Here is a 17,998-nt window from a genome sequence, read left to right as displayed (position 1 = left end):
CAAATTAACATTCTGCTTTATTACTCAACAGGTAGTACCCTTTTTTCTTTCCCCCCCAAAAAGAAAAAAAAAAAGTTAGCAAATTCTTTTTTTTTTTTAAACTTCAAATAAGTTTGGGAGCACATTTTACATAGCCTGAAATATTCACGTGCCTTTCTGCAAAATTACTGTAGCCAGCAGAGATGTATTTTTTTGTCACATTTTACTTTTAGTTAAGACAAATTATCCTTTCAACTTGTTGGCATACATTTTCTTTATTACAAAAGAAAGGAGTACAGAAGACAATGGTGAGACAAAAAGCTCCAGTTATTTCTCATGTTTAAAACGTTTCCTGGGCCTATCAAGTTCCTTTTTGATGCAAAGTGGTTAGTAATATCAGTGTAGATCATGGGTGACTGTTTGAATAGCAATGGTACAGAAAGACAGCATCACACAATTCAATTAACAATTAATTGTTAAACGGTGGGAAAAATGTTTATTTGTTATTGTATTCCCCTAGTTTGCAATACAATTAATTCAGATACATACAATAATTGTGTCTAAAATCGGTTTCTCATAGTATACTGTACCATACAAAATGCTTCTTTTAAACAAAAAAATAAATACAGCTAGACTGAGAAATCCTGCCAGTCATGTAACAGTCACGTTTAATTACGAAATTGGATTCGAAAATGCAACACATTTCTTGCAATTAATTTATAGTTGCTAAAACATAACCTCTTGAAATAACTAGTGCTAGAAGAATGCAATCCTGTTTGACACAAATATGTATTGTTCAGTGTAAATAGTGAACACAGTGTACTTCTTGGAGGACTTGCATGCTATGGAAAAATGTAAAAATAGTGGGGGGTTTAGACACACAGAAAATTACCGCTTTAGAAATCCATGAGCCAATTAGATTATGATACTCTTGCGAGCCACAGAGAGAAAAAGATAATTATCAAATTCTGCAATGCCTACATGTTTGTGTAATCCAGTCAAAAGTGTCGGTTTTCACATTCACTATGTGTAATTACATTTTGAAAACTACAGGAATACTCTTGTTTTCTGATTTCTACCACAGATACAAAATCATGTTTCCATTTCAGTATGTGTCCGTTCTGTTGCAGTTTGGTCAGCCATCCTGTTCCCCTCAGCTGCAGGATCCTGGAGTTCTGAGAGATCGACACCAGGCAGAGGAACCCTCCAGTACTGAAATGTGTTGAAATGACAAAGCTCCTCTTCTGATGGGGCAGCCTGCAAAACATTTTAAAATTATTATTATTATTATTATTATTATTATTATTATTATAACAACACGTTTTGAGTTTGGCAAAATAACCAAAAAATAAAATGTAACAATAAGTACCTCCCATTTTCATAGCATTATATTTTTCAAACTACTTGTAGTTAAATTTGTGAACAAAAGGGTTCCAGATCCTATAATTGAGGAAGAGGGATCGCATTTTTGTTTCTAGAGCAAATGTACTGACCTATGCTTCAAGTTCTCATCTACTTGTCTAACTTTTGCCTAGCCATGTTTTAACACAATCTTCAGGTTTGAACAATAGCAGTAGCAATGACACTGTTCTTGTTAAGAGCACTACTTTTGAGGGGTTTTGTCATTTGGAGTGTAAAAAAGTCTCTCATAGATGTCACATCTTGAAATAGATTGTTAAAATACACTTTTGTCATTCAAATCGAGGAAGAAAGTTTTTTTTTTTTTTTTTTTTTATTTATTTATTTTTAAATTGTCCAGTACTACCAAATACAAGATAAGTTGAATTAGTGTCTCATTTAATGTTAACCCTTGAAAAAGACAGAGGGTGCCAATATTAGGCTATAGCTGTATACCAGAAACATAACAAATAACTACTTCAAGATAAACACACAAGTACTTTAATTCAAACCACAATAAAAATGAGCCAGTTGTGTAAAGTATTTATTTTTTTAATATATATTTTAGCCTACTGGTTTAAAAAATAAAAAAAAAAATAAAAAAAAACACAGCACTCATTTGAAATGTTAACTATTGTTTATATATATTACCACATAATTAAAACAGCACACAATGATTACGTGTTAGTACATTTAGTACAATTTAAATCTCCCTGCCGTCTCTCACAGCTGCATGTGCAAGTGAAGTGAAAGCAAGCAAGGAAAGAAGGCGATCTGAAGAGTTGGCATCGTTTAAGGCAGGAGTGTCTAAGCTTGTTTGATGTTGCTTACAACAGCCCACTGAAGGCATGGTAAAATTTGTATTAAACTATTCACGGATCTTGAAATGTTCTTCACCCAAGCGTCAGTTCTGCAAAAAACTAAACAGTAAAATAAATGTCGGCTCTGTGCGCCTGCTATGCAAGTGACATCATTCACATGCACTGGATGTTCGTCAGGTTGTTTAAGCACGTTCATCGAGTACATGATTAGAATGAAGGTCCTTTCACCAAGCCTGTCACGCCAAAGCTTCAGCATATATTTTCCTTCAATAATAAAAACAAGATGTTTAAATTGTGAATGGTTGTTTGAGTAACCTAGAGCACTTTAAAAAAAAAAAATAAATAAATAAATAAACAAACCATCAACGCACAGACAGGCACCTACAGTGTCCAAGAAACAGGGATCAGAAAAAGACTAGAAAACAGAAACGTCTATCTAGAGCTGTTCAACGGCAGTCTGAAGTGTTTTGTTTAGCAAGGTTTAGTTTCTGAGAAAGTGAGTATTTAATTTTCAACAGACTACTTGGTACACTGCATTGTCTGAAAAACAGTTTAAAAAAATAAAAGTATTAATTAAATCATTTTTAAACGATCCACAGCGAAGCCACCAGACCTATAGTGCCAGAGAACACCACAGATCTGAATGGCTCTACTGCAGAAGCCCTATCAGCCACAGGGGTCGCTGGTGCGCGGTGAACCGTGGACTGCCCTGCCGACCTATTTATGCGGCATATTGAAATCAATACAATATAGCCTATAATTTAGTCTGGGCTTTGTAATAAAATCAAAAGTCATTGTGAAAGAATGTATTATATACTCCTGTCGAGTGCTGAAACACTAATGAAAGTCATTCTACACATCATATATTATTACTATTTATTTTATTAGCAGTTGTCACAAAATATACACATTGAATCACAATACAGTGCGATATAGCTATGCCACTTACAGGTGTAAAACAAATTAAAAAATGTGCTTATTCTAAGCTCTCTGTACAAATCACTAACGATTGGGACTGATGCTAAATGAAAGCCAGAGACTGTTGCATTTTACAATGCAATGAAGTACGGTGTGGATGTACTGGATCAAATGGCACGGATGTACCACCTTCTGTCAAAAGGTGGTACTCGCAGGTGGCCTGTGGCTATGTTTTTTATAACATTTTAGACCTGGCAGCCATCAACACTTTGGTTTTGTACAAGGAGTGCACTGGCAACACAATCACTCAGAGGGCATTTTACAGCTAGCCCTGGAGCTACAGCAGAAACATTTTAATAAGGCTGACAAATGCCCATCAATCTTCAGCCAGCGCTGCGCCCACTGGCACACGGAATAAAAGACAATGCCAGGTTGATAAATGTGATGGTTGTTGTGTTGACACTGTTATTAGCTCCATAACAATGACATGGGGAAATGAATTCGAAACCCACTAATTCATGTGACATAGTGCATTACTTTATTTTGATTTTATGCATGATTTATACTTTATACTCATTTTATGCACATGAATTCAACAAGTTTATTTTTTTCTCTCTGAACAGCAACATTTCTACGATAGCCAGAGTGGCACAGGTTTCCTGGCGTGGTGTCTCAAAACAATACAACGCAAGACCAGTACAAAGATGGAAAGTCAGAAGATAGTGACAAGTGGAGGTCCCACTACTTCAAGGGTAATCAGCCATCTACATGATCAACTACAAGACGACAGTTGCGTGGAGGCCATATCACTCATGAAGAATCACTCCAATGATCGGGAGGTAATTCTACTCAAGATGAGAGAAACCTTTGACCACTGACAGCGCATCGTCCATGACCATGAGAAGTGTACCAGTGTACCGAGTGTCTTCCCTCAATTCCTCGACACCAAGGGACTGGTTAGTGTTTGTATTGGCTGCAGTTGGCTTGATGGTTGTCCAACCATGTGATCTGATTGAGGTATTTTCTTTGGGGAATTTAAATTTTAGCTTTGTGGATTGTCTTATTTACACTTAGATCCTTTAAAACTTTTCCTTGCTCTTCGGCTCTGAGACGGCAGCAAAGTTTTTGGAAAAATGGAGTTCCAACTTCAAAGACAAAGTTATCAAGGAGGCGAGGACCCTTACAGCTACACCTTTTCTACTGAAGCTGATGAAATCTGTTGCCAAGAAAGATGGAGACTTGGATGAAGATCCAGGTATTCTTGAAAACAGTCTGTTCATATCATACCTGTCTGAATTAAATTAAATCTTAAAAGCTGACAGTAAAATTTTACAGAATGTATGAGATCAGTGAGATTGATACAGCACAACAGGAGTAGTAGTTTTAAGTTTTGTGTTATGTTTTTGCAGAGTGGGACAGTGATATGGCCTCCCTGCTACTTTTGCTGCATCTTCTTGCACCCCAACCAGCTGTAAGGAAGAGGGCCTTGAAAATCAGTGTTTGTGACGCGGTGGATCGTTTGGTGAAATTTCATAAGGTTTGTTCTGGGTCCCATATTGTTTGACAAATAGTTAATATATTTGTTAATTTAGTGTCATGTATATGGCATAATGTTCTTATGCTGATAACAATGTGGTTGACCATTTTGAATTGCTGTCATTGTGTTTTCTAGTCATGCCGAAGTTTGGACGACCACCTCGCTGAGATTGAAGGAAACCATCAACCATACCTCCTGGCTACTGGGATGACAAAAGCTGATCTGCAATGTTTTTACATTGTGATGGACAGAAACCTCATACCTTGTCGGGCAAGCACAGCACTTGCAGCCTTTGATGAGTTCTTTAAGGCTCATTTTGTGTTCAGTGTGAAATACGATGAGTCTCTTTGTAGCCTGTTCACATTTGTTCAGACAGCAGTAGCCTATACAATATTGATATAGGTAGAAACAAGGAAAGTCCCACACAAGGAGCAAGTTTTCTTTGTTTTGGTTGAATTTCAAACTTATTTTCATGAACATTGTCATGCTTTTCAAGTCAGTGAAAAAAAACCAAAGGAAGATACTGGTTTTGAAAAAGGAGAGCTTTAGATATTTCAAACCTTTTGATATTCAAATGTCATATGGATGTGATTCATTCCTATATGTTGTCACAGAGGCCTGCCTCATTTGAGACAAGTGATGTTAAACAATCTTCTTTTTTTTTTTTTTAGTGGCTGATACCATGTTGCTACTTTTCCTATTTATATAGACCCTTAAATGGGAAATTGCATTGTTTAAATAAAAACTGAACACTGACTGAATTTACCTGAGGTGTATTTACTGAAAAGTTAATTGTGAAACCAATGAAATTACATTAAGTTCTTTTTATTTTTTTTAACAAAGGACCACTAGCTTTTACTACACAGTATCAGTGCTACACATACACATTTCTGATCATCCAGAGTGTATAGAAGCAAATCCTGTGGTAATGCTAGTTATCGTTCGATTGTTAAAGAATTATTTTCTAACACCCACAGTGTTGGGAACCCAACAATATAAAGTGTTATTGTTTGATTTTTGTCACTTTCAGTGATAATTTTCAATGCCAAACGTGTTGGGAAACCAGCACTGCACTACACAGTATTGTTTTCAGAGTGATGATTTTCAACACTAAAGGTGCTGGGAAACCAACACTACACAGTGTTATTGTTTGTCACTTTCAGGAGTGTTATTTTCCAACACCCTCAGTGTTGGGAACCCAACACTACACAGTGTTATTGTCTGATTGATTGTCACTCTCAGAGTGTTACTTTACAACACCCAGTGTTGGGAACCCTACACTGCATAGGTGTTAACTCGTCAACACTTTTCAAAGTGTTAATTTAATACTTTTTTGGATGGTCTCGCATGTACACTTTGAAGTATTGATTTTAACACCCACAGTGTTAAATTCGCTAATGAATTTTTGCTGTGTGATATTTATATTAAAATAACATCTGCTTACGACAAGGTGCCTATATGAAATTTTGGCTTCTGTGTCAATTTCACAGATCTACAAAATAATATAATGTGAAACAATATTCTACGTAAATATTGTATATGTGGGGGAGTTAACATGAAAACATTTTCAGTTTGCTTTTATTCTACAACACAGTGTAAACCCTGTACACATTTTGTTTTAAAATTACATTTTTCACCACCTGATATTTCTCAATTGGACTTAATATATTGTGTCATTAGGTAGGACAATTTATGGACCGTTGCATTGGGGGATTTTGAAATTTACAACGCAAACACTACCCACCATGTGTCAAAACATGATCAATATAAATTAGTTCATAGATACAAAATAATAACAGTAATATTTAACTAACACTAATATGTAGTTTTTAGGATGGATTAAAAAACACGTAGACTGCAGAATACAAGACATTGGAAGACTGCAACAAAATCACTGTCTAATACTACTGAATTCTGATTCTGGAAGTAACGATGACATGCTGCCATTGGATGTTGAATGTATTGACAAAGAACAAATGCAATATGAATTACATAACAACCATGGCGAAGATAGAAGTGACAGTTTTTCTGAAGAGAGCTGGAATGTGGTTGACCACCAAAATGATCACATGTCAGAAAGTGAGGAGGAAAACACTGGGCACTTCACTAAAAGATCTGGCAGAATGGACCAGTAAATTCCAGGTCACGCAGGATGCACTTGATGCTCTCCTAAAAATACTGCATAAACAGAGCTGCCTACAACAGCAAGAACATTGATGAACACGACAGAAATGAAGTCAGGGATGCAGTACATTCATTTTGAGTTGAAAAACAAAATTTCAAAGCACATGAAAAGATACCCTGAAGCTATAGTAAACAATGTAGACTATTTGGAAATATCTTTGCACATTCATGGATTGCCCCTCTTCAAGAGCACCAAGGTAACACTTTGGCCAATTCTGTGTGCTACCCATTTGTCACCCGCCGCCATCTTTCCAGTTACCCTTCTCTTGGCTCTTCCAAACCAACGGATTTGGAATTTCTTGAGGAAACTATACATGATCTGTGCAATCTAATGCAGAGTATGGCTTAGAGTATGGAGGCAAAACACTAACGATCCAACTGAGATGCATTATTTGCGATGCTCCTGCCAAGGCAATGGTGAAATCCATTAAACAATACTCTGGGTATTATGGATGTAACAAATGCACACAGAAAGGTGTGCGGCTGAATAAAATCACATATCAAGAGGTGGACAACCTAACGTTGAGAACGGACCAATCGTTCTGAAGAAAAGTGCAGGAAAGAGCACCACCATGGGAATTCACCTCTCTGCAACCTACCAATTGACATGGTCATGCAATTCCCAACAGATTACAGGCACCAGAGTTGCCTGAGTGACATGATACTTTTATGATCACTTCATGACCTTGAGTGTTGCCTTGTGCATCCTTGTCTGCCCAGGACTTGCTCAAGAGCAAAATGACTATGCAAGACAATTACTGACATTCTTTGTAGCACAAGGAAGCAATCTGTATGGGCAAGATTTCTTTGATTATAATCTGCATTCCATGGTCAATCTTGCATCTGATGCAAATGAGTATGGGAGCCTTGATAATTCTCAAATGGGAAACCGCTGCAATTATCTACAACAGCTGAAACGTCTGGTTCGCGCAGGGAAAAATCATCTCACACAAATTGTAAAAAGACTTGGAGAGCTTGAGAGTTTTCAAACAATACAACAAAACAATCCCTATGTCCTCTGTGACACTGCCTGCTGTGAAGTAACTACCATTACACATGAAAAAGACGATGATGATACAAAGATGTGTTTGAAAGAGTGGAACCTTATTTCACCCAGCTATGCGACTCCTGCAATGGGCAATGATGACTGAAGAGGAGCAGAAGTCACAAATTGTTTCCTTTGCAATTCTTTATGCATTTTGATTACTAGGTAAGTATTTCAACATATGTGTTCCTGCATGCGTTTCATAATTACTGTAGCAGTTTAACTTAGAGTAAATATTAAATGTACATCAAGTTTTACATACCCACAGTGTGAAAGGTAAATGTAATTTAAAATGTAAAAAAAACGACAATACAATCTACATCATTAAATATGTTGTATTACTCCTTTAACATGGCTGACTGCTGCTACGCAGTTGTTGGATTTCTGGAGAAGAATACAGTGGAAGTGGTACCATTGACTTTATTTAGCCTGTCTTGACACCTCATGACAATTAGAATAATTTTTGTGGGAAATATGTTTACTTTTTTTAAATTCATAAGGAGTTGTGTCATTATAATGACTATGTTACTAGGTCACAATTCACAAACAACCTAAATGTTTATTTAATATTGTTCACAGGGTGTGTATTGCTTTTGGCCCTGCTTTCATGTGCTTGCACAGGCCAGAAAAATCAAGCATTTTTTTGTGTTTTAGATGAAGGTGAACAAAATTCAAAAAAGAAACCAGAGAAACCAGCATACAAGTCTACATTATTTGCCTAAAGCACCTGACTAAGTACAGAATTTCCACTATTTCGCAACACCTGTGTGAAAAAAGAACCCTTGTAAAATCTCTTGTTGCTTTTATCATTGGGAACCCTCCTAATACTTGAAGATCCCAATGCCAAAGAAAAAGAATTGCAAGATCAACAATAGTGTTGAATAAGCGTTACAATATTGCTGACTAAATTTCATCAAAGGAATATATCCTACGCTGAACTTGTGTGACTTCCTGTGGCAATGTGTCCCGCCCCTGTGTGCATTTCTGCGTTGTATGTTGTGTGTGTTAATGTTGGTGTATAGAGATGGCTGCACGGGATATAAATGGGTGTGTGCAGCACGAGTTATTTAAAGTGTATAATTATATTTAGGCACGAGGATGGCACATCACTTCACGTGCATTTAAAGTATTTAATATGTGAGCACGAGGTTGCACATAATGAATTCATGTGCTGGGATTCAAGTGAATAATTAATTGGTAATTGAATCCCGGCACAACTGTATATATAGATGCAAGTTTTACTCACTCGGGGTTGTGTGTTCGGTGAGTGGAGAACGGGTGTGGAGAAGGAGGTAAAATAAAATATAACAAAAAGAATAACTGTTTGACTCACCGTGTTTGTTTGTCTGTCCGTCCACCGTTTCTTTAAGTATTAGTCTGTTTTGTTTATCTGTTTTATTTGGACTCAAGCGCCGTGTCCTGTGTTTTGTTTTGTACAAACCTTTTATTTTACAATAAACCGGCGCAAGCAAGCGCCTTTACCATTTCATCCACCGTCTGTCTGTGTACTCCTTTCTGGTCTGACGTAACCACTAGAGCCTGCTTGTCACACTTCCTAAGAACTATTCAACTTTTACATGTTATGTTGTTTTATGAGGGTGTTCCTAAGTGCCTCGTTTTATTTCCAGTTATTCCTGTTTTGGGATCCCAGAGAATGGACGTATAATATGCAAATAACTGCTTTAAGACTGACATAAAACGTGTTAACCGTCAGCACTAAAAAATAAATAAATGAAAGACGCGTTTCTACTGGTAGCTAGTGAATAAGGCTTTTTTGTGTACTCGAACATGTAATATGCTATTCAATTGTTTGTTTGTTTTGTTTTTTTTTTCATGTATTTGACTACTCTGACCCACGGATCCCTAATTAGGATTATTATAATTCAGTTTTAGTGTTGCTGTGACCATATGGTAACAGCTCGGTTGCATGTTTGCTTGTGAAAAAATGAGTATAATTTGTACACATACATTTTCAAATCTTAATAGTACTTTCATTTTCTGACAAGCACACAAATGTGTGCATGTTAAAATGGCTTAAGTAACATATATTGAAAGGCTTCGTTTAGCCACTTTCTTTTGAGACATGGGCTCTCTTTGGTTACACAGTTATACTGAAAATAAAAACCATCATGAAAAAAATATATAAATATATTGGGCCAGATAAAATTGCATCCAGTCCAGTAAAAACAGTAGCTCAGTGGCCCAAGGGGCCAGCAGTTAAATCTAGACGTAGAGCCCTGTATGACCTGTATACCCCAAACTGAAAACTGCTATTTGCAGTGGATTTGTTAAATGTGAACTGGTGGGTCAAACTTTTGATTTAATCCAAACCTAACTCGAATCTTATAGTGCAATAAAGGGTAATGCGATCATATTTACCTGCCTCTTGCATGAACACTTGAACAGCCGCCACAGTGCTGGTTACTATCTGCATGGATGTGCTCTTGCACACTATTATATTGAGCTTTTTGTATGTTTAAGATGGAGCACCAAGAGGATGAGACCAGGGAATGAAAATGTCAACTCAGGTGCCTTATTGCTTTATAGAATTATTATAAATAAACTTCATTCTACACAAACTTTATAGAATTATTATAAATTATAGACCATTTCTAAAGATTCATATTAAAAGATTCAATATTCATGACATTATTTTCTTCTTTTTGCTTTTTTCATTACATTCTTTTTTAAAAATAAAGATTTACATAACTATACAACCCTTATTTTTTATTTGTTATTTTTCCACTGTAAATGAACTAGCCCTGGCCCATAGGCAGCGAGTTATATGGGCCCGTGGTGCCCGTGCTCCACCAATATTCAGGAATGTGGGCCCTGCTCCACTAGGGTTTGAGCTTATATTTTACATATGTGAACATTAGCTAAATAGATCTGATTCTGCACAGAAACTGCGCAGAATGATCTCTGTGAACGCACCCAGTATTCCACAAGACAAGCAGTGGGCGTGCTCTTCTTTTCCTGCTCGTGTTAACTAGCATCTGATTTGCTGGTCCCATCCTACCAGCAAATCAGTTTATTGCTTTGCAAGTACACCCCTCTGTGTGCTCGATGTAAACAAACAAACAAACAAACAAAAAAAAAGCGGGATGCTGTTCCGACAATCTGAGCTACCGCTCAGGATGAGCTACCTACACAAAATGTGCATGCCGACACAAAATTTGCATGCGCTGCGATATTTTTTTTATTTTACTTCCTCCCTCTTCGATACACGCCCATAAATCCGAGCTACCATTTTTGGCAAGTTATAACATATTAGCTTATAACTTTGTACAGGTATCAAATACAGTCAATATTGCTATTAACTATAGATAGGAAAGTATGTACAGTACTGTGCAAAAGTTTTAGGCAGGTGTGAAAAAATGCTGTAAAGTAAGAATGCTTTCAAAAATAGACATGTTAATAGATTATATTTATCAATTAACTAAATGCAAAGTGAGTGAACAGAAGAAAAATCTAAATCAAATCCATATTTGGTGTGACCACCCTTTGCCTTCAAAACAGCATCAATTCTCCTAGGTACACTTGCACAAAGTCAGGGATTTTGTAGGCATATCGTCAGGTGTATGATTAAACAATTATACCAAACAGGTGCTAATGATCATCAATTCAATATGTAGGTTGTAACACAATCATTAACAAACAGAAACAGCTGTGTAGGAGGAATAAAACTGGGTGAGGAACAGCCAAACTCAGCTAACAAGGTGAGGTTTCTGAAGACAGTTTACTGTCAAAAGTCATACACCATGGCAAGACTGAGCACAGCAACAAGACACAAGGTAGTTATACTGCATCAGCAAGGTCTCTCCCAGGCAGAAATTTCAAGGCAGACAGGGGTTTCCAGATGTGCTGTCCAAGCTCTTTTGAAGAAGCACAAAGAAACAGGCAACATTGAGGACCGTAGACGCAGTGGTCGGCCAAGGAAACTTACTGCAGCAGATGAAAGACACATCATGCTTAGTTCCCTTCGCAATCGGAAGATGTCCAGCAGTGCCATCAGCTCAGAATTGGCAGAAAACAGTGGGACCCTGGTACACCCATCTACTGTCCGGAGAAGTCTGGTCAGAAGTGGCCTTCATGGAAGACTTGCAGCCAAAAAGCCATACCTCCGACATGGAAACAAGGCCAAGCGACTCAACTATGCACGAAAACACAGGAACTGGGGTGCAGAAAAATGGCAGCAGATGCTCTGGACTGATGAGTCAAAATTTGAAATATCTGGCTGTAGCAGAAGGCAGTTTGTTCGCCGAAGGGCTGGAGAGCGGTACACGAATGAGTGTCTGCAGGCAACAGTGAAGCATGGTGGAGGTTCCTTGCAAGTTTGGGGCTGCATTTCTGCAAATGGAGTTGGGAATTTGGTCAGAATTAATGGTCTCCTCAATGCTGAGAAGTACAGGCAGATACTTATCCATCATGCAATACCATCAGGGAGGCATCTGATTGGCCCCAAATTTATTCTGCAGCATGACAATGACCCCAAACATACAGCGACCCCAAACATACAGCGAAAGTCATTAAGAACTATCTTCAGCGTAAAGAAGAACAAGGAGTCCTGGAAGTGATGGTATGGCCTCCACAGAGCCCTGATCTCAACATCATCGAGTCTGTCTGGGATTACATGAAGAGAGAGAAGCAACTGAGGCTGCCTAAATCCACAGAACTGTGGTTAGTTCTCCAAGATGTTTGGGCCAACCTACCTGCCGAGTTCCTTCAAAAACTGTGTGCAGGTGTACCTAGAAGAATTGATGCTGTTTTGAAGGCAAAGGGTGGTGACACCAAATATTGATTTGATGTAGATTTTTCTTCTGTTCACTCACTTTGCATTTTGTTAATTGATAAATATAATCTATTAACATGTCTATTTTTGAAAGCATTCTTACTTTACAGCATTTTTTCACACCTGCCTAAAACTTTTGCACAGTACTGTATGGGCTATCCAAAACCAGCGTAGCATGAAAAAGTGCACCCCACGAGATAGTACACCCCCTCTGATCCACGGTCTTTAACTATTAAAAATACTTTAAAAAAGCATATTTTGTTTGTTGGTTATAAAGGGTTAAAATGCTGTGTGTGTTAAAGCAGGAGGGTAGCTCATTATTATTGGTCATTTATGTCTGACAGAATGAGCTACCTAATATTTTTCATCAGGGTAGCTCAGATTGTCAGAACACCGCCTTGAATCCAGAGAAGGGTGACAGGCTTTGTATTCATGGCAACAACCTGTAAATAAATTGGGAAAAAAAAAAAAAAAAAAAACTGACTGTATACAGTTTGCACTTCTTTGGAGTTTCATAATGAACTGGTATATAATGAATATTTAACAATATTCAATAACGTTGAAAAAATAAATAAATAAATACATGATCAGTGATGTTAAAAGCAATTTTGGAGTGTGCAAGCTGTGGTAAGTAAATCAATTTATTTGTAATTATTATTATTATTATTGATGATGATGCTGTTTTAGGCAGGGATTTCCGGATTGTGTGTTTCACAGATAGTGTATTAACAAAATGCAGTGCGTGATGCTGCAGCTGTCACTCAATAAAAAAAGACGTTTTTTATAAACTCGTGTCTAGTTTATAGAGAGTACAGCACTTTGGAATGTAATCTATATAAACTAGTCACGAGTTTATATAGATTACTAAATAATAATAATACTAATAACGTCGCGGGGAGAGGTATGGAGCGAAAATGTATGTGGGCGGTACAAGCATGATATTTACTTGAGTGCCCAATTAATCGATTGCTATTTTGAGGCTTAACTGACAGCCCTGTTATGTACCATATCATTTATTTTGCTTCCGTCTGTGTTGTTGCTTTAAAACGACTCAGAAGTATTGTTTACACTCCTTGCTTTTGAAATGAAATGCTGGTTTAATCATTTAAAAAGTTAAACGCATTGTTTGGGCAGCCAGAGCAGCAACACAGAGAACTTTGTCAGGTTACCTGGAAACAATTAGAACATCGCATTTTTTTTTAAAAAAAAATTTAGTAAGTATTTACTTTTGTGGGTTATGGATCCATCAGCACTTGGTTGTTACTGTATTCTGCAGATCTTTGTCGTTTATCCTCTAATATACCATTTTATAGGACAATGTACTCAGTATGTCATACGAAAGCAATAATATATAATAAAATAGATTGTTAAATACAACCACAATAAGTTTTTCTTACGGCAGTGGTTTTATGCAATATAGAGAAACTGTTAAACGTTTTACTGTTTCCAATCCATCCATTTATTTTATTTTTTATCGGACTGCAAGTATAGGGGGCGGTACTCTGACCCTGCTGGGCACCACCGAATATTATACAAACACGACGCCTATGCCCTAGCCTATAAAAAGTAAATAAACTTGCTAGTTAATTTTTTTTTGTAGACATTATTTTGAAAGCTGCTGTAGGACGCATAAGAGTGTACGGAAAGAGAAGAGGAAAGGAAAGGGATCAAGGACATGTTATAGGGGTTGCAATCAAAAGAAGAAACAAATATCGTCTTTCTTGTATTCTGGCGATTTATTACACATTTGTCTAAATTAAAAATGTAAAACGGAAATTCAAATGAAATATTCTTAATTTCGTGTTATAAGTGTATACACATTATGTAATATCTAAAGATAATTGTAATGTTTTGAAAATGTATGAATACTAAGTAACTTCTAATCGCCTGAAAAACCGGGAACGTTTTCTCCCAACTTTACCACAACCTAACTAACGTTCTAATCACGTCTGGAAAATGTTCCTGAAAAACGTTCTGGGAACATTCCTTCCTAAAGAAGGTTCTCGTAACTTAAAACGAACGTTCTCAGAACTTTTCATTGTGAGCTGGAGGGAGTGGCAGTTTACGGGTTGTGGGAGTGAGTGTGTCGGTGCTGTACTGCATTCTACCTGCACAATAAACACTCAGTAAAAGAGCTATTTGGTGTCTGCCTAACCCCTTTGCTTGATACAGACCTGACAACAGCTTTTAAGTGCGACAATACCGCCTTCACCCACCGGCCCGCCGCTACAATACCTATATATCAGCATAAAAAGGGGGTGTCGGGCTATTTGTTTTAGGACGGTGCTTATTGAAAAACAAAAAATATAAAAACCTTCATAAACTTACATCACCAAGAGTTGAAAATGTGTTTAAAGTGACTGAGCTGGCTGCATATTAGTACTCATGCTATTGAAGTATCCACCACCAGGCCGCGCTGTTTCCCTCACTACTGCGGCTGTGTGCGTTATAATATTTTATGTCCTAAATATGGCTAAATATTAGTACGGTACATGCATCACGGTGAAATCTATTGTTGTGACTCGCGTCTCAGCCTGAAATTTAAAAGTGGCTCATATAGTCATAACCCAGAAAAGGTTTGACAACCCTGGTTTAGAGATCAAAAGATTCCGCGAAGGCGCCACATTCCCTTAACTACAGACATTGTGACACAGCGGTAGCATACATTTCAGAATTGTGTACTAGTGTAGGTAAAATGAATTACCTTATCGAGTTTGGGTTTCCAGTCGTTCACCTTGCATCTTTTATTTGAATTTCTTTTTCCAGTGACACCACCACTAGATGCCACATGTTGGCCTTCCGCGTAGAAACTTCCAGAATTCAGTTCCACCACTCTGCTAAGTGTTTGACTCAATTCCTCGTTTTCATTCAGTTCTTTCTTTATCCAACTTTTACATGACGGGCCGTCGTCCTCCAGTTCGTTTTCCTCTTCTAGAGTCATTTTTCTTTTCCTCGTGTGATGCTTTACCAAATCTGGATTTCCCCTATCACAGCATATTATGCGGTCCTTCGTAGTAACATCACTAGTACTAGTACCAGCATCACCTCTCGTGGTAAACGAACGGATACATCTTTTTAAAGGTACTTCGTAAAGTATGTGCTCTGCCTTTCTCTTAGTCATGTATGCACTCTGGTATAAGGTTATGAACAGAAATGCAGCTGCACAATATAAACTTCCGGAAACTAATTTAAACCTTCCACTCAAATTTTGTAAGATTGCCGAGTTCCCTTTCTTCTCCAGAAAGAAAAGCTGCTACCCACACTGTATGCATGATTTACCTATGGCGCCCTCTATCAGCAAAACAGTGAACTCGACAGGGCCAAAAATGTCATGCACTGTTCTGGTTATTATTTTTATATGACGCCTTCACTAATTGAGTAATAATTGTATGTAAAATGTTTACAGTAACCAAACGTGTTACAAATTAAGGGTATATGCTTATAAGTATGTCTTTCAAAAACAGGCTATATGTTTATGTAGTGTTAAATCTGTAAAACTGCTGCAAATTTACATATTATATATATAATCTGTAAAACTGCTGCAAATTTACATGTATATATATATATATATATATATATATATATATATATATATATATATACAGTGCCTTGCAAAAGTATTCAGACCCCTGACCAATTCTCTCATATTACTGAATTACAAATGGTACATTGAAATTTTGTTGTTTGATATTTTATTTTAAAACACTGAAACTCAAAATCAATTATTGTAAGGTGACATTGGTTTTATGTTGGGAAATATTTTTAAGAAAAATAAAAAACTGAAATATCTTGCTTGCATAAGTATTCAACCCCTATGCTGTGGAAGCTCCCAGTTTACACCGATGAAAGAAATTGCCCTAACGAGGACACAATTACCTTACCATTGGCCTCCACCTGTGAACCATTAAAGTTGCTGTCACATTTTCTGGATAAAAACCCCACTGTTGAAGGATCATTGGTCAGGCTGTGAATCTGAAGGAAAATGAAAACCAAAGAGCATTCTACTGAAGTTAGAGATAAAGTAATACAAATGCATAGATTAGGGAAAGGGTACAAAATAATATCCAAGTGTTTGGATATCCCAGTGAGCACAGTTGGATCAATAATCAGGAAGTGGAAGCTGCATCACACCACCCAGGCACTGCCAAGAAAAGGCTGTCCCTCAAAACTCAAGAGCTCTGCATAACACTGGCCTGTATGGAAGGGTGGCAAGAAAGAAGCCGTTACTCAAAAAGTACCATCTGAAAGCATGTCTGGAGTTTGCCAGAAAGCATGAGAGTGACCCAGCTGCGATGTGGGAAAAGGTTTTGTGGTCAGATGAGACCAAGATAGAGCATTTTGGCCAAAACTCAAAGCGCTATGTGTGGCGCAAACCTAACACTGCCCATGCCTCAAGACACACCATCCCTACAGTGAAGTATGGTGGTGGCAGCATCATGCTGTGGGGATGCTTCTCATCAGCAGGGACTGGGCATCTTGTTAAAATTGAAGGAAGAATGGATGGAGCAAAATACAGGGAAATACTGCAAGGGAACATGCTTTAGTCCGCTAAAAAACTGAAGCTTGGGAGGAAATTCACCTTTCAGCAGGACAATGATCCCAAGCACAAGGCCAAAGCAACATTGGAGTGGATCAAGAACAAAAAGGTGAATGTCTTACAGTGGCCCAGTCAAAGTCCTGATCTCAATCCCATTGAGAATCTGTGGCACTATTTGAAAATTGCGGTCCACAAGCGTCGTCCAACCAACCTGAACAACCTGGAGCAAATCTGCCAAGAAGAATGGGCCAAAATCACTCCGACACTGTGTGCAAAGCTGGTATATACCCCAAAAGACTTAAAGCTGTTATTGCAGCGAAAGGTGGCTCTACCAAATATTAATGTGTGGGGGTTGAATACTTATGCAAGCAAGATATTTCAGTTTTTTTTAGTTTTCTTAAAAATATTTCCCAACATAAAACCAATGTCACCTTACAGTAATTGATTTTGAGTTTCAGTGTTTTAAAATAAAATATCAAACAGAACGAAATTTCAATGTACCATTTGTAATTCAGTAATATGAGAATTGGTCAGGGTCTGAATACTTTTGCAAGGCACTGTGTGTGTATATATATATATATATATATATATATATAGTAACCTGGCTAATTTACAAAATGTTTTAAGTAAAAAAAGGTGGTTGTGCTTACACTGCTGCCTTTTTTTTTTTATTAAACACAAAAACTGACTTTTGTATTATGGTATTATTACCAAAACATATCATTAAATGTGTTCACACTGGTTATAAATCAGCTTCCAAAAAAAAAAAAAAAAAAAAAAAAAAAAG

The 17,998-nt window shown here is 37.3% G+C and overlaps 1 long non-coding RNA gene across 1 annotated transcript; it reads right to left on the bottom strand.

Moving 5' to 3' along the window:
* Positions 1–436: 436 nt before the first annotated feature.
* LOC117409543 (uncharacterized) lies at positions 437–15,985 on the bottom strand. The gene is made up of 2 exons (XR_004545521.3): positions 15,379–15,985; positions 437–1,236 (listed from the first exon to the last, which is right to left on the bottom strand). It is a non-coding gene; the product is annotated as an uncharacterized LOC117409543 (long non-coding RNA).
* Positions 15,986–17,998: the final 2,013 nt, after the last annotated feature.

Source organism: Acipenser ruthenus, chromosome 2 (assembly GCF_902713425.1).
Source record: "Acipenser ruthenus chromosome 2, fAciRut3.2 maternal haplotype, whole genome shotgun sequence".
Classification (NCBI taxonomy): Eukaryota; Metazoa; Chordata; class Actinopteri; order Acipenseriformes; family Acipenseridae; genus Acipenser; species Acipenser ruthenus.
Note: the sequence above shows the minus strand (reverse complement) of the source record. Positions and strands in the feature narration are given on the sequence as shown.